Raw genomic sequence first — 19,665 nt, forward strand, 5'->3', positions numbered from 1 at the left:
GGCTGGCTCTGGATACCCACTCCCTGAAACGCTGTAACTTTGCCTATGCAATAAACAGCTTTCAAGAGAGCCACCTGAAGTCCAGACATCCTTCATGAACCTTTCTTGAATAAGATGGAAGAGTTTTCTCCATCACTTTGTACTCCAGAAGATGAGAGGCCCTGATCTGTCACCTCAAAACCCCTGAATCCCAGTAAAAAATGTTCAGTTCCCACTCCAAATGGCTCAGTCACATTCCAAAAGTACTTGACCCTACAGCCCCCTCAAAATCCCCAGGAGGGGCTGGATGGGCATTCAGAGGGTCTGGACGGAGTGGGAGGTACGTTGTGGAGGGGTGGGCAATGGGAGGGGGGCAGGGGTTTGGAATGAAGAGCTGAAGGCTGGGGATGATGAGGCCGGGGGAATCTCCTTTCTGGGTATCCCCCACATCTGAGGGCATTTGGGTTATCCCCTGTTCCTGAGGGGTTTTTTGGGTACCCCCCGATCCTGAGGAGGGGATACAGGGAGACAAGGGATGACACGTGGCTCTGGCACTTGGAGTGGGCACCACAGGGAGGGACACAGGGAGCCCATTTTGGGGAAGATCCTGCTGCTTTCTGCCAATTTTGGGGGCTAGAAATGGCTTTTGGAGTTTTTCTGCTAATTTCAGGAAGCTGAGGTGACACCCCTTCCTCATTCTGTGACTGTGAGGAGACACCATTTTTGGGAGGATCCTGCTGCTTTCCCCCAACCTGGGGCAGGGATATAAATGGCTTGTGGGCCCCGTGCCTCATTTTGGGGGTTGGGGTGACCCCACGGTTCCACCGGTGTCTGAGGGAGGGTTATAACTCTCAGTTTTGGTGGTTATAAGCAGCTTGTGGGGGTCCCACGTTTGACGGAGGCCCCCAGCCCCCACCCCAAAGCAGCCTTTGGCCAATCAGGGCATGCGGCGGTGATGACTCAGCAGTTGCCATGGAGATGTGCAGGTGCCAGAGACCACAACACTTTTAAGCCAATCAGAAAATGCACAAAACAATTTTTACTCAGTCAGAGCTTTTCTCACCGATGACTCGTGCATTGGTTTTGCAAGGCCTGGTTTTTGGTGGCGGGGGGGCCACAGAGGTGGCTCCTGTGAGATGCTGCTGGAAGCTTCCACCATGTCCAGCAGCGCCAATCCCTGATGGCTCTGAAGATGGACATGCTGCTGGCCAAAACTGGGCCAATGAGAGAGGCTGGTAACGCCTCTGGGATAACAGATTTAAGAAGAAAACCAAAACAAAGTCACAGTTTTGGCTTCTGGTCAGAGAAGAGGAGGAGGTGAGAATGTGTGAGGGAAACAACGTGGAGACACCAAGGTCAGTGAAGGAGGGGAAGGAGGTGCTCCTGATATGCAGAAAAGACTCCACTACTGGAATAAGTAGTAAAGTAGGTATGTTTATTCCAGCGCTGGGACACATGGGGGATAGTTCCTCCAAAGTCACGCGTGCCGGCAGCTGCATTCAGCTTGGTATTTATCGGGTTACAAGTTCCATATTCATTGAGTTTCCCAATACACCTATACATATTCATTACCTAGCCCCGCCTAGCCTCGCCTCATATTACAGTGATCCCAAAAGCCATTTACATCCGCGTTGTGCTTGCGCAGTGTTGTCTGGTGGTCGTGGGCAGGGGTGTCTGGGTTGAAATAAGAGTCTTCCTCAGATGAAGTAAAGGGTCTTCCTCATCCTGAACTTTTCACCTTGCTTCCCTGCGCCTGCTCTTTATGTCCCTGCCCTAAGTCCAAACTTCAAGACTGGTTTGAGTTAGTTTTAGGTTAAAAACAGGATCTTTGGTCAAGATTCCTTCCCTCTATCAATAGTCTTATATCTTCTCATCCTGTTTTGGTAGGCACAATAAGTGTTGAGCAAGCTATATGCATTGCTTCTAACAAACAACTTCTTAGCAAATCATTTAACCTCTGCTTCCCCATCCCCCCTGATTCAGTTCCCCCTTTGCTATATAGTAAATTCTTTTACTAATACATGAATTCTTTTGCTAATAATGATTTTTTTTTTTATGATAAGCATTCCTCAATGCCTTTCCATGTGCATTTGACAAAGTAGTTAAAACTGATAACCTTTTTAGTACTCTATAGCTCCAAACAAGCAACATAATAGACAACACAAGGCAGGCACTAACCAAAAGTAATAAGACAATTATGGGGTGACATTACATATTTAGAATGCCAGTTGCGGTAGGTGACCACCCAAAAAGCGAGTCCCACCAGTTATGACTTGTATCTTGTTTTACTCTTTGCAAGATTCTGCTTATTTCTTGTGTTTCATGATGGATGGTGACTAAGGTCTTTTTCCTGTTTCTTTGGATTTCTCCTAAAATCTCAATTAGGTCTTGATGTTTCATTAATTGCTTTATTAATGTGAGGTCCATCCCAATAGGTGTCGGTAGCAATTTATGGTATATGGTGTAGTTAGACCTTATCAATTGATGAGACACAACCAGTGCTAAATACAAAAAGTCACACCTAACAATCTTGGTAAAATCACAAATACAAAAATTAGAGTGATTCCTGGCAGCTACATTTATATTATTGTCATCTATCATCATAAAAGTGTGGATAGTTCTTAAGCACACACAACCTTGACCAATATATACAAGTATGGGGTATGCCCAGCCACTGCCCTGGAGGGATGTCTGCTGAGATAAGGAGATTGCCTAAACCTCCCAGCAGAACTTCCCTGGAAAGGGAGGTACTCTTCAGTTATGGCGAGAAGAAGACAAACCCAGAATCCTCTGGGAGACCCTATGCAGATCCTTTGTAGCCCATTGGCCTTTACCCTCTGACACCCACCCCTGTACCCCTATAAAGCTAGCCCTCTGCCCCTGCGGGGGAGAGAGAGAGCCCGTCCCTGGCCTCCCCTTCGCTGGAGTACAGATCAATAAAGCTACCTTCGTGCGGAACAGCTACGTGGGCCTCTTGTCTCTCTCCCTGGTCTGGCTGCCTGGGAGGCTGCCCTGCAGAGCTGAGCTGAAATCACGAGCTGACAATCACTAAAGAACTGACAGCTTCTGCACGGGCCCTCCTAGCTAGCAGCTGAGGGAAGACACTGGGCCTCGGGAAGGCAATTCCTTTTGGGACCATCTCTCTGGACTGGTCACAGCTTCCTCAGTCAGAGCTACTGACCCCACACCAGCTGTCATAACTGGTGCCCGAGCAGCCATTGTACCCCAGACCTCCAAGGGACTCCTGGCCTGAGCTGCGTCTTGACCACGCCAAGACAGAACCAGCCGTTCATGTGCTGATCCTCTGAAAAAAGGACCTATGTTGTAGCAGGGCCTTTTGGAGTGTAGGTTACGGACGGTCGGGACGGACGGAGACGAGAGATCTCTATAGTCTGATCTTGGGACACATGGGGTTTATTGCAAAGGGCTGCCAGACTCAGCTCTGAGCAGGCCCAAGAGAGCAAGAGAGTAAGCAGGTAAGACAGAGAGAGAGAGTGTGTAAGAGCAAGAGTGGAAGTGAGAGCAAGAGTGGAAGTGTGAGCAAGAGTGTCTGAAGTCCTGGTTACAATACAATAAATCATCTTCTGTACTGAATATTCTAATTGTCACTAACCAATCTAATACAAGATACAAATCCTATAGCATTTACATACAGCCTATAAGAGTTCTTATATTACCATAGAGTGTTACATCTTAACTTCTAAAAACTACTCTTTGGACCCCTTCTGCTGAGCTAGTAGGGTCTGCTCTGACCCTTGGACCTGCTTGCAAGCAGAGGGTATTGTTCCATCAAGAGGGGATTACCTTCAGTCGGCCATACCATTGTTTTCCAGTTGTTCAGTAACTAAGACTTGGTATTTCAAAAGTGGCTTTCATTTCGATGTTGCCTGTAGTTTTCATATTCCCAAAATCTTTTGTCAGGCAATCATATTTATAAGGCTTTCCTGTTTCATCTTCCCCAACATTGGAGGTGGACAGTTTGAGACCCTCGCCTCTCTCATCTGGGACAGAAATCCCTGAGGATCGAACTGGCCGGACCACACCCCCAGCAGACTTTTTTTTGGACTTCAACAGGAGACAGCCCCACCAGAAGACGGGATTTGTAAGTTTAAAATCGGGCTCTCCTCTCTTTCTTGCGCGCAATACTTTTAAGTTGTTTTTTTTCTCTTTTTCTGCTGAGGGAGGAACTTAAATGGGAAATAGGCAAGCTAAACCCAGCCTTTCCCAATCTGAGAGAGACCTATACCCCTTTCTTCTAACCCTTCTCTTAAAATCCAACTTTAAATTCTCTAAAGGTGTTCTTTCTAAGAAAAATCTCAAATCTTTCACTAATTGGATATCTTGAAATTTTCCTGATGCCACCACAGACTCTGTCCTTTCTGATCCGTTCTGGGCCAAAGTGGGGAAGAAACTCTATTCCTCTCAAGCCACGGGAAACCTCTCTGTTTCCAAATTCATTCCTTTATTTCATTTAATGGTTAAAACGTGTCGTGCGACTAACCCACCTCAGCCAAACCCGTTCTCTGCCCTTCCCCCCTCCCACCCTGTGGATAATTTAGGATAGAGGGGGGGGAAATGTAGGAGATTAGGGTGGAGATTTGTGAGCAGAACGATCCCCGATCCCTAAGCGACTGATTTGTGTGAGTAAACCCTGGAAACTTTGGATTCCTCTTCTTGGTTTTGTTTTGCTATTCCATATCTAAACTATGGAGGAACTGTGGGAAGACTCTTGGCTCTCAGAGCCGCATATGGACATTTATCTTAAACTGAAAATGATTCTTGAACAACGATTTGTAAATTTTAGCTTGATTCAAGCTCAAAAAGAACTGAAACACTTCCTGGCATGGTTGTTTAAGAACTTTTTCTATGTTTCTTGGGATTTAATTCTTACGAAGGATTTTTGGAAGGCCGTTTGGACCCAGTTAAATTTTGAGTCAAAATATATGCCGATGGAAGAATATTTTCATGAATATTATTTAGTTACTGAGACTGTTGAGCAATGTCAGCTGTGTCCTGGCGAAGGGAAGCCTGGCTCAGGGACCGTGCGGCCCAGGCCACGTGCACCGAGTGCTCTGTGAGCAGCAGCGAGGCAGTTCCCGCGTGCGGGCAGAGCCAAGCGAGCCGCAGTGTCGGCAGTGGAGCGAGACACCGGCGGGACCCGGCGGTGCCTGCCCGGACCCGCGCAGCGCGTGGTGGAGCGAGCCCCGGGAACGTCTGACCGAGAGGGGCGGCACATGGGCGGCGGCTGGTGGCGGTGGCGGTGGAGTGGAGCCGTGCCCAGCCGAAACGCGCGCTGGAGCAGGGCGCGGGGGGGTCGTCGCTCGGGGGCCCGGCCGAGACGTGGGTGCAGCGCCCGGCAGCGGCAGCGAAGCTGCGACCAGAGGAGGCGACGCACGGAGAACTGAGCGGCGCGGCCTGGCCCGGCCCACGCAGCCCCGAACGCGACCCCGGGAAGAGCGCGCAGGCACCAGCAGCTCTGACAATTCCAACTCGGGAGCGACCGAAGGAGAGAGCAAAGACGCAGCGAGACAGAAAACAGCAGCCACTCGGAAAAAGGAAAAGATCATAGCAACTAAGACCTTAGGGATAGTAAAATGGTATAATGTTAAGCAAAATTATGGTTTTATAACAAGGTGTGACAACCAGCAAGACATATTCGTGCATAGAACTGCTATTAAAAAGAATAACCCTGAAAAATGCATCCCAAGCTTGGGAGATGGAGAGGTGGTGGAATTCAAAATTGTACTAGGGAGAAAAGGGTTACAAGCATCGCAGGTCACTGGGCCTGATGGTATATTTGTAAAAGGCAGTATATATGCAAAAAATTGTAGTCATGTTAGACAATATCTCCATTGTAAGCCCCCCCTACAGTCTCCCTTTCCTAATCCCACCTTTCCCTTTTACCCTATGTCCTATTACCCCCAGTGTATTCCCAATCCGTTTTTTCATCCATGGTTTCCCTCACAAAACCATGCTTTTGCCAATTGTTTCCCCAAAAATCCCTTTCCAATGCTGAGGGGGGGATGAAAAGGGGGAGGGAAGAAATTAAACCCTCTCCTGCCTCAGTTTCCCCACAAAGCATGCCTGGAGAGCTCTGTCTCCCTTCTGTCAGCCCTAAGATGTTCCACAGAATCTGTTTAGACATTTAAAGGCTCAGGAGGGTGGCTTGTTTTGTTTTGAAACTGTTCTTGTTATGTTTATCCAGTTGTTTTCATTCTCCTTTTATTAAAATAAAACGGGTGAGGTGTTGGGGTCTCCTCCCCCGCCGTGTAGCCCTGGGAGAGGGGCCCTGAGGGCACAGACACGGGGTTTCGCTGCCCCTGCTCAGCCTCGTTCCCATTGGTTGGTTTGTGTTCCCTGCGCGGGCAGAAGGACCCTTGGTCCCGTGACTGGAACAGTTCCTAAGCAGAGCCCGGCCATGCGGCTGGAGAAATAAACATCTCTCTGAAACAGCTATCAAGAATCTGTCTGTCCACATATATTTCCTTTCCATGGGACTCCTGGTTTGATATATGCATGTTGCAGTATCCCCACTGCAACATCTGGCCGGACCCTCGGGAACAGCAGGCTGGAATGGCAGCAGGCTGGAATGGCAGGCACAAGCACAAATCCCAGATGGCAGACGAGGTGTATCCAAACGGGAAACTCCCCCGAGGTCTGGGCAGGCAGGGTGAGCACGGCTACAACGTAGCGAAGGCTTGAAGCAACAGCAGGGCAGGGCGCCCACAGCCCAGCTCCCAGCTGGGCAGGGAAGGTGGGCTTTGGGATCCCGGGGCTTCTCCAGCAGAAGGAAAAGCGGCTGAAGAAAGCAGCCTCCCTCTCTGTCCGAACGCCTAGACCGATTGCCCCCACACACTCGGGTGAAAACAAAAGAGTAGCCAGATGTGCCCCATTCTGTAGCCAGCTCTTTTGTTTTTCTTAAGTACCCAGCCATTTTCTCCCCCAGCAACAGGTATGGGCAAAATTCCTTTAACAGAAGAAAAACCAGGAGAGCTCCTAAAACCCCAACACTGGCAGAAGAACAGTGCCATCTCCTCTTACAAATTTTACACTGTATTAGTACCTACGCAACATGCCACCCTCTTGCTGAACAAAAAATTCTAATGCATCCACAAAAACAAGTTATTCCATTGTTGCAATGACTGCCACTGACCACTGCCCAGGCTAGCCCCTGCAGTGTGCAACAGGAGTGGGGAGCAGCTGGAGGCTCTTGGCTTTAAAGCTGCTCCTCAGGAGTTCAGCTCTGCTCAGGGGAGCTGAAACTCCAGGCACAGTGGCTGTCAGCAGTCCGGATGAGGGAGAGGATAAAAAGTAGCAGGGAGGCTTGCCACAGGGGGTAATCCAAGTTTATTGGAGGCAACTCACAGGAGACAAGCCCAGAACAGCTCCGGGGGACATCTTATAAAGGGAGGTGTTACAATGGGGATGGCTTAACAGGGGACCAATAGAAATCTCTAAGGGAGGGATATGAACGAGGATAGACATTTCCCTGGGCCAATAGCCTCAAGGGGAGGAGGGAAAGGGATCACATGCCCCAATGGGGCCTCAAGGTTTAGGGGATTTCCAAAGGGGGAGGTAACCAAAGGGGTAGGGTCCCGGGGGATTGATGAGGACCATATAAGGGTAAACTGGGAGGTTTCAGGTGATGGACACTGAACCTTCGGGAACAACAGGAGGGGTTTGGGTGATTGATAGGGAAAGAGCTAGAACAAGGGGAGGAGAACAACCATGTAGGGAGCACCAGGGGAGAGTCTTGGGTCTGGGGCAAACCAACTGGGAATAGGAGTGGGGAAGGTAGGGATGAACCATCGGGGTACAGAAAACATATATAAAAATACAATAAAGGTATCGCATCACCACATTCCATGTATTCTTTCAAAACCTAAATCCTCTGCCACTGGTTGTTCTCAGTCTAAAGTTACTAATCTTCCTGCTGAGGTTCTGTATATTCCCTCTAAAGGAACTCGTTTGCCTCTCCTCTCCATCCAATGTTTTATCGGATTTACAAATTCCCAAGAATCAAGACCAAACCACTAAGGGAGAGGGGTTCTTCTAACTTCTTGCCTAGCAACAATTCTAATTCTATTAGCACAAAAATCAATAATCTAGCATCGCTCCAAACAAATGTTTCAATACAACATGCTCAAACAACACACGGCAACATACACATCTCCGATCTACAAACAAATAGGCGAGCTAATATAAAAGCAGTCCAATAACAACCAATATCCAAAAGACATATAAGCAACACAACACTCAAACCAGCTACTAGTAGCCAAAATATTCATAACACTCACTTGTAATAACTTCAGGGTCCTGCTTATATTTTCCCCAATACAGTCATCAACAAGTTCTGGCGGAATCACCCGATCTGCTCTCAGGATCGCTAGCAGCCGCTGTATCGGTTGGCGATTCTTCTTGTCGGCTCCCATAGCCGGGTGCCTTTCCCAGCTCCCGTAGCTGGCTGCTTGCAAGCCTCACCTTTACCCACACAGGGACTACGCTGTGCACGGGACGTCTCCTCGCATCTTACCAGCAGCCCTGGCCACGCGTACGACTTACAGGCATCCTAAATCCAGAACATACTGTTTATCCGCAGTCCCAGCAGGTTGTTTGCCCCACAGTGAGCGAGCCGAGGGGCGGAGTTCCTCCAGGAAAGCCCTGGGGCACGCCTCGGACGTTCACTCCTCAGCCAATCCTGCAGCCGGACAGAGTTCCTCCCGCCGGCTCGCCAAAATGATGAGCGGAGAAGACTCCACTACTGGAATAAGTAGTAAAGTAGGTATGTTTATTCCAGCGCTGGGACACATGGGGATAATTCCTCCAAAGTCACGCGTGCCGGCAGCTGCATTCAGCTTGGTATTTATCGGGTTACAAGTTCCATATTCATTGAGTTTCCCAATACACCTATACATATTCATTACCTAGCCCCGCCTAGCCTCGCCTCATATTACAGTGATCCCAAAAGCTATTTACATCCGCGTTGTGCTTGCGCAGTGTTGTCTGGTGGTCATAGGCAGGGGTCTCCGGGATGAAATAAGTCTTCCTCAGATGAAGTAAAGGGTCTTCCTCATCCTGAACTTTTCACCTTGCTTCCCTGCGCCTGCTCTTTATGTCCCTGGCCCACGTCTAAACTTCAAGACTGGTTTGAGTTAGTTTTAGGTTAAAAACAGGATCTTTGGTCAAGATTCCTTCCCTCTATCAATAGTCTCATATCTTCTCATCCTGTTTTGGTAGGCACAATAAGTGTTGGGCAAGCGGTATGCATTGCTTCTAACAAACAACTTCTTAGCAAATCATTTAACCTCTGCCTCCCCATCCCCCCTGATTTCCTCCAGGCTCTGGCGCTGAGATTCCTCTGCAGGCCGTGCTGATGAGCATGGTGAAGCAGCCCCTGGGGATCCACGAGGGATGCAGTAATCAACCCACAGCCCAGGGCGGAGGTGCTCACACCGGAGTAGGTGGATACCTGGAGGAGGCTGTGATCCAGCGAAAGACACAGTGGAGAGAGGGGGTGTCGTGTTCCACTGTGGGGAACTGAGAGGAGTTCTTTTAAAAATGGATGGTCGGGAAGGGAATGGAACCAAACAAGGCAAATATTGTCACTGAGAACCGTTTATAGACAACAAAAGGAGAAGGAAAAGGAGCTGCCTGAGCAGAAGATGGCTAGAAGAGACAGAAAAGAAGAAAGGAAAATGGAAAAAGAGTGGGGGAGAGGGGAGAGAGGGGACAGAGAGAAAAAGAGGGCGTTAGCAGCAGCAAGTCAGGGCAGTGCTGTTGGTGCCCAGGTGGGGGGCCGTGCACGCTGCCTGCCTGTGGCCGGGCCGGGTCCGACCGAGCCTGCGCAGCTCCTGGAGGGGGGCAGCTGGACAGGCACGGCTCCCGCGGCAACGGCCCTGGACACGCGGTGAGCGGGTGCTCGGACAGGAGGACCAGGAGCCTGGACAGGGTCGCAGTGAGTGCCGGGATTGGCGCGGCAGGGGGGGCAGTGATGGCTGGATCAGGGCGGCAGGGCAGGATTCAGGCCGCCCAGGGAGGAAGGCAGGGCAAAGCAGCGAGGCAGCGCTCAGGGGCACAGGAAGGCAGGACAGGTGCGAGGGCAGCAGAGCCAGAAGGCAGGCTCGGGCCAGGATGTTATAAACAGTGAAGGGAGATGTTGATTTTCATATTTGGAGTTACTGATTCAAGGGGTTAAAGAGTTAATTACCAAGTTTAATACTGTTAAAGTTCTCTGATTTCAGGTTGGAAAATGACTGGGAGTTGAGAGTGATGGTTAGAGTTAGATTGTATATTAGGATGCTTTAGTGTTCAGTATGTTTTTACTGTTGAATTGTCAATGATTAAAATAAAACAAAATGGCTGACGGGAATAACTTTCCGGAATCTTCTTGGGGGTGGGAAGTGTGCAAGTGCCAGTCAAAACCACCAGAATGTGTCACTCAGGCTGGGGCCCCTCCTTTAGGCAACAACTGGGCATGCTCCAGAGGGATGAGCTGGCCCCTATGGGCAGGCATGAGGGAGGGACCAAACCAACTCGGCCCCTGACTGGACAAATGTGTCCAGATACCCTGATTGACACTGGGAGGGGAGAACAGGCCTTGCACAAGCCCCGAGGGTTGTGCCCAGCTAACCCACATAGCCAAACGCCAAGTACTGCTGTCCCGTGTTTTGTAGGCAGGCAGCTTGCCACTTGGGGTCTGTAGTTGTCAATTATTAAATTTTTGTTAATAAAACCCTTTCAACTTTTGAATTGGCTCATTGTTTTTCACACAGGTAGCGGGCAGTAGCGAGACCTCCCGAAGGAGCAGCAGTGAGCCCTGATGCAGTTGGGTTTTATACTCCCCCGGCCCCTCCCAAAGGCTGCCTGAGGACAGGGAACCATTGGCCCAGTCCAACTTTCCTGGGCCGTCCATTGGTGGAGACCTCCCCTTGACCTGACTGGAGAAGCCCCTCCACAGTGTCTCCTACTGCCTTCCTCGTGTGGGGTGTTGCCAGGCCAAGACTCCCCAGAGATGAGGCTTCCCCCACTCGTGGCTGCCTCCTGCAAGTGGCAGGTGTACGCTCCCTGCCCCCGCATGCCTCTGAAAACCCTGACAGCCAGAGTTGAGGCAACCTAAAATGGCTGAACTCAAACTGAATTGGCTCCTCACAGAGGGCCCTGCGCCCAGGCTGGAGAAGCCTGGCCTTGGAGGACTGCAGCCTGGAACCTTACGGGAGCTTACTGGTGGCTGTGACTGGGAATGACTATGAGCAAGCTGAGGGCAACTGGGCTATACTGGGAGTGTCTGTAACCACACTGGGAGTGACTGGGAACACACTGAGAGCGACTGAGAGTGACTAGGTCTACACTGGGGGCAACTGGAATAGACTGGGACCATGCTGAGGGAGACTGGGATCCTACCGGACACATACTGGGATCGTACACGGAATGACTGGCTCTGTGCTAGGGGCAACTGGGAGCAACTGGGATCAGACTGGGAGGAACTGGGTCCACACTGAGGGTGACTGGGGTCATACTGGGATCATACTGAAAGTGACTAGGAGCATCCTGAGGGCAACTGCGATATATAGGGAGTGACTGGAATCATGCTGGAAGCTACTGGGAGTGACTGGGATCATACTGGGAGTTACTGGGACTATGCTGGGAGCAAATGGCATCATACTGAGGGTGACTGGGTTCATACTGGAATCATACTGGGGAGGACTGGAGCCACAGTGGGAATGACTGGGATCATTCTGGGAGAAACTGGGACTTTACTGAGAGTGCCTAGAACTATACTAAGGGTGAATGGGAACACCTGGGACCATGCAGGGATCATAGTGGGAGTGACCAGGGTCATACTGGGATCATACTGAGTGTAACTGAAAATGACTGGGATCATACTGGGGAGTGAGCTGGGACCATACTGGGGTGACTGGGAGCCACAGGGCCCATGCTGGGAGTGACCTGGGCCCCCTGGGTGGAACTGGGGGAACTGGCCCCGCTGGGGTTCAGGGTTGTTCCACCCCAGGGCTGCCCTGGGTCCTGCTGTCACCCCCGGCCCCAGGGAGCCGAGGGACAGGGGACAGCCGAGGGACACGGGACAGCCCGGGAACACGGCCTGGCCCAGGGACACTGTGCTCCAGCACTCTGGGCTGTTGTGCCCGGGGCGTTGCCTTGGGCTCCCAGGACAGGCAGAGGGGGCAGAATCCCCTCCAGGAGCTGTTGTTCGCTTGAAGCTTTGGTGTTGGACATTCCCGCGGAGCCACCTGCAGTGGCCGGAGCCCGGCCGGTGCCTGGTGCCACCAAAGCTGCTCTGTCAGTGCCCTCCTGCCCCGGGCAGGGCAGAGAACACTGAAGGAAAGGCCCGAGCTCGGCTTCGGGCAGGGAGAGGGCACTCCCCTGGCGCTGCCATGGGCACCACAGACCCGGCCTGGGGAAAAGATTGGGATTTATGTCCCACTGAATTGCAGCAGGGATTTGATTGGACATAAATTCCAGTCATTTCCCCATGGAATTCCCATGGCAGTGGGCTGGGGGGGAGATCCGTCCATGGAATTCTCACCTGACTGGGATGAGAGTGAGATCCATCCATGGAAATTCCATGGGAATTCCTGCATTCCCAGGTCCACCCTTCCTGAATCCCACATTCCCATAGGAATTCCCCCCCACACCCACCTTTGTGCTCCAGAGCCTCTCAACCACATCCGATGTATTTTGGGAGCTCTTCCACACAGGTGTGTCCCAGGTAATGCTTCATCTGCTCTGGCAGGATCCCTTTGGATTCCCAGCACCTCTGGGGGATCCAGGTGGCACCGTCAGACACTGCAAAGCTCCCGGATCCCAGCTGGAAGGAGATGAAATCCCACCCATCGTAGCCGTGCCAGTGGGATCCATGGACGCTCCGTGGGACAGGAGGTCACAGCTGGAAACCACCTGCACCGTGGGGAGACCTGGGAACGAGGAGAGAACGGACCCATGGAGTCGTGTCCCAGCCCCACGGAGCCCCTTGCAGCTCCCTGGATTCCTATGCCAGGCCCACAGATCCCATCCCACTCCCACAGATCCCACCCCTAGAGATCCAGTCCATTCCCACAGATCCCAGCCCAGCCCCCGGCTCCCCCCACTCCCCCCGCTCATGTTGTACTGGCTCTGTCTCCAGGTCACTGTCAGCCACGTGCCGGTTCCTCTCCTTGAGCCGGGTCTGGCTATCCCAATATCCCGGGTCTGGCTATCCCAGTATCCTGGGTCTGGCTATCCCAGTATCCCAGGTCTGGCTATCCCAGTATCCCGGGTCTGGCTATCCCAATATCCTTGCTCGGCTCCCCCTCCCATCCCCATGCCTGCAGCTCCATCCGGCCCCGCTCGCTGTGGCAGCGCTCGGAGGGGGTCCCGTCCACGTTCCCGTGATCAGGGACTGGGGGACCCCAGGCCAGGCTCTGACAGCGCCACTTCCAGGTACTGCAGGGAGTGGAGAATTGGGGGGACACAGAAATCTGGGGGGGTGGGAGTTTGGGGATCCAAGGGGGGTCCACAGGTCAAGGAGAGGAGGGACTTGAAGAGCTGGGAGAGCTGGGAAAGAGGGTCAAGTGCTCAGAGTCAAGGAAAGGGGATGCAGGGACTGGGAGAGGTGGGATGGGGTGTCCAGGGAATTCTGTGCCCAGGAAAGGGGATGCCAGGGGCCCTCAGTGTGAGGGAAGGAGGGTCTGGGGGCTGGGAAATGCAGGAATGGGGGCCCAGGGGTCCCAGGGTCAGGGAAAATGGTGGGTCTGGGGGCTGGGAGAGGCAGGGTGGCCAGGAAAAGGTTGCGTTGGTGCCGGATAAGGGGGCGCAGGGGGGTCCCAGCGCCAGGGAAATGGGTAAAAGGGCATCCTGGTTCTCAGGAATGGGGGTCCAGGGCAGTCTCAGGGTCAAGGAAAGGGGAGTGAAGGGACTGGGAGAGGTACAAGGGAGTTCCAGGGGGTCCCTGTGCCCAGGAAAGGGGAGTCCGCAGTTTCCCAGAAAAGGGGGGTGACAGGGTGGGGACACCCGGCATGTCCGGGAAGGGGAGTTCAGGCAGTCTCCGGTTTTGCAGAAAGGTGGGGCTGGTGGCTGGGAAAGGCAGGAATGGGGGTCCAAGGAGCTCCACGGTGTCCCAGCACCAAGAACACGGGAATTTGGGATGGTGGGAGACATGGGATGGCCGTAAAAAGGGGAGCAGGGGGGGTCCTGATGTCCGGCAATAGGGGATTCAGGGTGGTCCCTATGGAGGATAAGGCAGTTAAGGGGGGTCCCATTCCCGGGAATGGGGGTTATGGGGGTCCCGTTCCCAGGAATGGCGGTTCAGGGGGGTCCCAGGGGGTGCCAGGGGTCCCAGTCCCCCCTCGCCGCCCCAGGAGCCCCCAGCCCCAGCGCTGGAGCCATCGCGCTGCTCCGGGCAGATCCCGGTGGCGCAGGTTGGGAGATGCGGCAGTGCCCGAGGGAGGGCGGGGGAATGGGGGGATCACTTCCAGCTGTCCCCAGGGAAGGCTCTGTAAATCCCAGTTAATCCCAGTCGCTCCCAGTGTGTTCCCAGCCACCCCCAGTATGGTTACACACATTCCCAGTATATCCCAGCATGTTTGCAGCCATTCCCAGATGCTCCCAGTGGCCCCAGTAAGGTGTTTATTATCCCAGTATCATGCCAGTCACACCCAGTATAGCCCAGTTGCCTCCAGCATGCACCCAGTCCTTCCCAGTTACTCCAGTTTGCTTGCAGAATGATCCCAGTTTCTCTCAGTTGCTCCCAGTAGCCAAAAGTGTGACCCCAGTTGCTCTATTTCAAAATGATCCCAGTCACCTCCAGTATGATCCCAGTCACATGCCAGCACTCCCAGTATGGTCCCAGTTTCATCCCAGTTATTTCCAATCACTCCCAGTATGGGCCCAGTTGCCTCCACCATGGTTCCAGTTGCTTCTTAGATCAACCCAGTCAGTCCCAGTATGATGCCATATGCTCCCAGTTGCTCCCAGTCACCCCCAGTATGGGGGATGATATGCATGGTGTGTTTCCCAGTCACTCTCAGATACTCCCAGTATTAGTCCAGTCACTCCCAATAGGATCCAAATATGACCCCAGTGTGCTCCCAGTCACTGCCAGTATGAACCAGTTGCATCCCACAGATTCCAGTGGCTCTCTTTCACCCTCACTTTTTTTCCAGTCACTCCCAGTCACTCCAAATTCCTCCCAGTAGCTTCCAGCATGATCCCATTTGCTCACAACCCCTCCCAGTCAGCCTCAGTGTAGTCGCACTCACTGCCAGTCTGATCCCAGTCACTTCCAGCATCATCCCAGTTCATCACAGCAGAAGCCCAGTTGCTTCCAATCACCCCCAGCATGCACCCAGTCACTCCCAGTTGCTCCTAGCATGATCCCAGTTGCTCCCAGCTGCTCCCAGTCACCCTCAGCATGATTCCAGTCACTCCCACTGTATCCCATTTGCTCCCAGCATGGTCTCAATTGTCCCCCGCAGGTGTCCCAGTATGATCCCAGTATGATTCCAGTCTCCCTCAGTGTGATTGCAGACTCCCCTGGCATGGGCCCAGCTGCTCCCAGTATGATGTCAGTACGATCCCAGTACAGCCCAATCACTGCCAGTATGATCTCAGTACGATCCCAGTACAAAGCAGTGACTGCCAGTGATGCCACTCCTGGGATCCCCCAGCCCTCTCTGCGTTCCCCCTCCCGGCTCTCCAGGCTCCGAGAGGAGCCCCAAGGGCTGCAAGTCCCCACCCAGGGTCCCCAGCAAGGCCCAGTTTGGATGTGCAGCCCCCAATGTTCCCAGTTTCCCTCTCCTTTCCCCGGGCCGGGTTGCCCCGCCCCCAGCGGGTGGGAGCAGCCGAGAGCCCCGCGCTGCCCATCCCGACCTGTCCCGGCTCCATCCCCGCTGCTCCCGCGGGCTGCGAGGGGCTCGGGAACGGGGGAGGGGAAAGGGGAGGAGGAGGAGGCGGAGGTGGGATTGGGGAGAGGCGGGAGGAGGAGGAGGAGGAGGAGGAGGAAGAGGCGGAGCGGCAGCGGGAAGCTGGAGGAGAGGAGGAAGCGCTCGGCTCCAGCGCTCCCTGAACTCGCAGCCCCCCGGGACCATCGCCCCCCGTCCCGCAGGTGCCCGGGGAGGGGGAGCTCGCCCCAAATGTCCCGGGGTGTCCCTGGGTTTGGGGTTTTTTGGGGGGATGTTTGGAGCTTGCGGGACTCCAAAGCCGAGCCGCAGATGCCCTCGGGCGGACATCGGGGGGTCCCGGGAGGTGTTTTTGGGGGTGCCGGTGGCGGTGGCGGCAGAGCCCCGGCGGGGGCGGGGGGATGCGGGTCCCCCCGCGGTGGGGGTTGGGCTTCCCGGGCCGGGCCCTCCGAGCTCTGCCGGGGCCCCGTGGGGAGCGCGCGGGGGCGGGGGGACACCGGTTTTGGGGACCCCCGGGAGCCCCGGCTTCCCTAAGCGGGACCCCAGAGAGAGGAGAGCCCCAGAAGCCCAAAGCGGGGAGCCCGAGAGGGGGGACCCCTGCGATTGGCGGGACCCCGGCGGGGGGGTCTGGGGGCTGCAGGAGCGGCACGGCCGGGAAAGGGGCTCAGGGGTCCCGGGGCCGGGAAATGCCTGCTCCCAGTATGAGCCCAGTTCCCCCTCCGAGTGGTTCCAGTTTCCTCATCAGTCCCAGTATGAGCCCAGTTCCCCCTCCGAGTGGTTCCAGTTTCCTCATCAGTCCCAGTATGAGCGCAGTCAGTCCCGGTATGATCCTGGTCACTTCCCCTCACTCCCTGTAGGATCTCTGTTGCTGCCAGTATGAACCCAGTCACTCCCAGTCATTCCCCACTGTGCTGCAATTTGCCCCCAGCATGGTCCCACAGTTGCTCCCAGTTCCTCCCACTTTTGTCCAGTGTGTTCCCAGTTCCCCATTTGCACTTAGCATAGTCCCAGTCACTGCCAGTATGATGCCAGTCTCTCCCAGCAGAGCCCCAGTCACTCACACTTGCCCCCAGTGTGGTCCCAGTTCCCCCCAGCACATTCCCAGTTGCTCCCAGTGTGGTCCCAGTCACCACCTGCATGGTCTCAGACACTCGCAGTATATCCCAGTTGCCCTGAACATTCTTGTGGTCATTCCCAGGCACTCCCAGTTACCTCAGCATGGTTCAGTTGCTCCCAGTATTATCCCAGTCACTGCCCGTACATCCCAGTTGTCACCAGCATGCATCCTATCATTCCCAGTTGCTCCCAGTCTGATCTCAGTGTATCCCCCATAGGCTCTCAGTATGGGCCCAGAAGCTCCCAGTAACGCCCAGTCAGGGTCCACTGACACCCACTATAATCCCAGTATGATCCCAGTCACTTCCAGTATGATGCCAGTGGCCCCCAGTGTGCTCCCAGTTGTTGCCTGTCTGTGCCAGCATGAGCCCAGTAGCCTCCTCTATGATCCCCGTGACTCCCAGTCTCTCCCAGTATATCCCAGTCACCCCCAGCATTCTCCCAGTCCTTCCTACTTCTTCCCAGTTGCTTTCAGCATGATTCCACTTGCTCACAGCCATTCCCAGTCAATCCCAGGATGATTCCAGTCACCCTCAGTATGATCCCAGTCTCACCCTGCTGCTCCCACCGTAATTCCAGTATGATCCCACTTGCCTCCAGCATAGTTCCAGGTGTTCCTGGTTCCTCTCAGTATGATCCCAGTTGCCCCTAGAATAGTCCCAGTCACGCCCAGTTGCCCCCAGCATAGATCCAGTTGCTCCCAGGTGCCTCCAGCGTAGTCCCAGTTGTCCCCAGCATGGTCCCAGCTGTTCCCAGTGTGTTTCCAGTAAGCCCCACTATGGTTACAGACATTCCCAGTATATCCCAGTTGGCCTCAGCATGCTTGTAGTCATTACCAGGCACTCCCAGTTGCTCCAGTAAGGTTCCAGTTACCTCAGAATGATCCCAGTCTTTCCCAGTTACTCCCAGTTGCTTCCAGCATGATCCCAGTTTCTGGCAGTTTCCCAAAGTGTTGTCCCAGTTGCTCCCAGTATGAATCCAGTTGCTCCAGTTGTGGTCTCAGTCCCCTCAGCATGGTTCCAGTACCTTCCAGCTGATCCCAGCTGCTCCCAATGTGTCCACATTTTCCTCCCAACATGGGCCCAGTAGCTCCCAGTAAGCCCGAGTCAGGATCTGTTCACACGTGCTGTAATTCCAGTGGCTCCCAGCATGATCCCAGTAGGACCTGTAGTCACTGTCAGTCTGGTTCCAGTCTTTCCCAGTATGATCCCAGTTGCCCCAAACATGATCCCAACTGCTCCCTCTCAATGCCAGTATGATCCCAGACACTTCCCGCCACTTCCAGTATGATCCCAGTTGCACCCAGTGACCCCCAGTATGATCCCAGTTGCACTCAGTCCCCCTCCAGTATGGTTACAGTCACCCCCAGTATGACACCAGTCACTCCCAGATACTCCCAGTATTATTTTAGTCATGCCCAGAGTGACTCCCTCTCACTGCCAGTGTGGGCCCAGTTGTTCCCAGTATGAATCCAGTTACTCCAAATATGATCCCATTTGTTCCCAGCATGGTCTCTGTTGCTCCCATTCACCTCCAGTATGGTTCCAGTCACGGCCAGCACCTTTCCGGTCACTCCCAGTCTGATTCCAGTATGATTGCAGTCACTCTCAGATACCCCCAGTACTATTCCAGTCACTGCCAGTATGATCCCAGCCAGTTCCAGTAGGATCCCAGTATGACTGCAGCATGGGCACAGCTGCTCCCATGATCCTCCAGTGTGGTTCCAGTTGAACCCAGTTGCCCCTAGTATAGTCTCAGTCACTCCTCATATGATCCCAGTCCCTCCCAGCATTGTCCCAGTCGTGCCCAGTTGCCCCCAGTTCAGACCCAGTCACTCCCACTTGCTCCCAGTAGCCCCCAGCATGGTCCATTTCTCCCCAGCATAGCCCTGGTTGTTCCCATTGTGGTTCCAGACAATCCCCGTATGGTTCCAGACGATCCCATTATATCCCACTTGGCCTCAGCATGCTTGTAGTCATTCCCAGTCCCATCCAGTTTCCCCAGTAAGGTTCCAGTTACTCCAGTACAAAGCGGTCACTGCCAGTGATGCCACTCCTGGGATCCCCCAGCCCTCTCTGTGTTCCCCCTCTTGGCTCTCCAGGCTCCGAGAGGAGCCCCAAGGGCTGTAAGTCCCCACCCAGGGTCCCCAGCAAGGCCCAGTTTGGATGTGCAGCCCCCAATGTTCCCAGTTTCCCTCTCCTTTCCCCGGGCTGGGTTGCCCCGCCCCCAGCAGGTGGGAGCAGCCGAGAGCCCCGCGCTGCCCATCCCGACCTGTCCCGGCTCCATCCCCGCTGCTCCCGCGGGCTGCGAGGGGCTCGGGAACGGGGGACCCAGTGTGTCGCTGGTCCTGGGGGAAAGAGAAGGAGGGATGGGAGAGGAGGAGCGAGAGGAGGAAGAAGAGCAGGGACAAGGGAGGATCAAGAAAAGGAGAAGGAAGAATGAAGTTTAGCGCTCTCAGAATTTGCAGCCCTCGACCTGTGGGAGCATCACCCCCCCATCCCGCAGGTCCCCGGGGAGGGGGAGCTCAGCCCAGATATCCTGGGGCGTCCCTGGGTTGGGTTTTTTTGGGGGGGGATGTTTGGAGAATGAAGAACTCCAAAGCTGAGCACAAAATGCCCCTTTCAGGGACATTGGGGGGTCCTCAGGAGGTGTTTTTGGGGGGTCCTGGTGGTGGTGC

General features: G+C 54.0%; 1 long non-coding RNA gene across 2 annotated transcripts; it reads right to left on the bottom strand.

The window, feature by feature from the left end:
• Window positions 1-7,307: 7,307 nt before the first annotated feature.
• On the bottom strand, window positions 7,308-19,488 carry LOC125319030. 2 transcript variants are annotated; one of them, XR_007200568.1, is made up of 4 exons: window positions 19,260-19,488; window positions 14,680-14,752; window positions 12,637-12,911; window positions 7,308-9,645 (listed from the first exon to the last, which is right to left on the bottom strand). It is a non-coding gene; the product is annotated as an uncharacterized LOC125319030 (long non-coding RNA). The 2 variants fall into 2 exon arrangements; XR_007200567.1 differs by lacking the exon at window positions 19,260-19,488 and adding an exon at window positions 15,844-15,904.
• Window positions 19,489-19,665: the final 177 nt, after the last annotated feature.

This window comes from Corvus hawaiiensis, chromosome 35 (genome assembly GCF_020740725.1).
Source record: "Corvus hawaiiensis isolate bCorHaw1 chromosome 35, bCorHaw1.pri.cur, whole genome shotgun sequence".
Taxonomy (NCBI): Eukaryota; Metazoa; Chordata; class Aves; order Passeriformes; family Corvidae; genus Corvus; species Corvus hawaiiensis.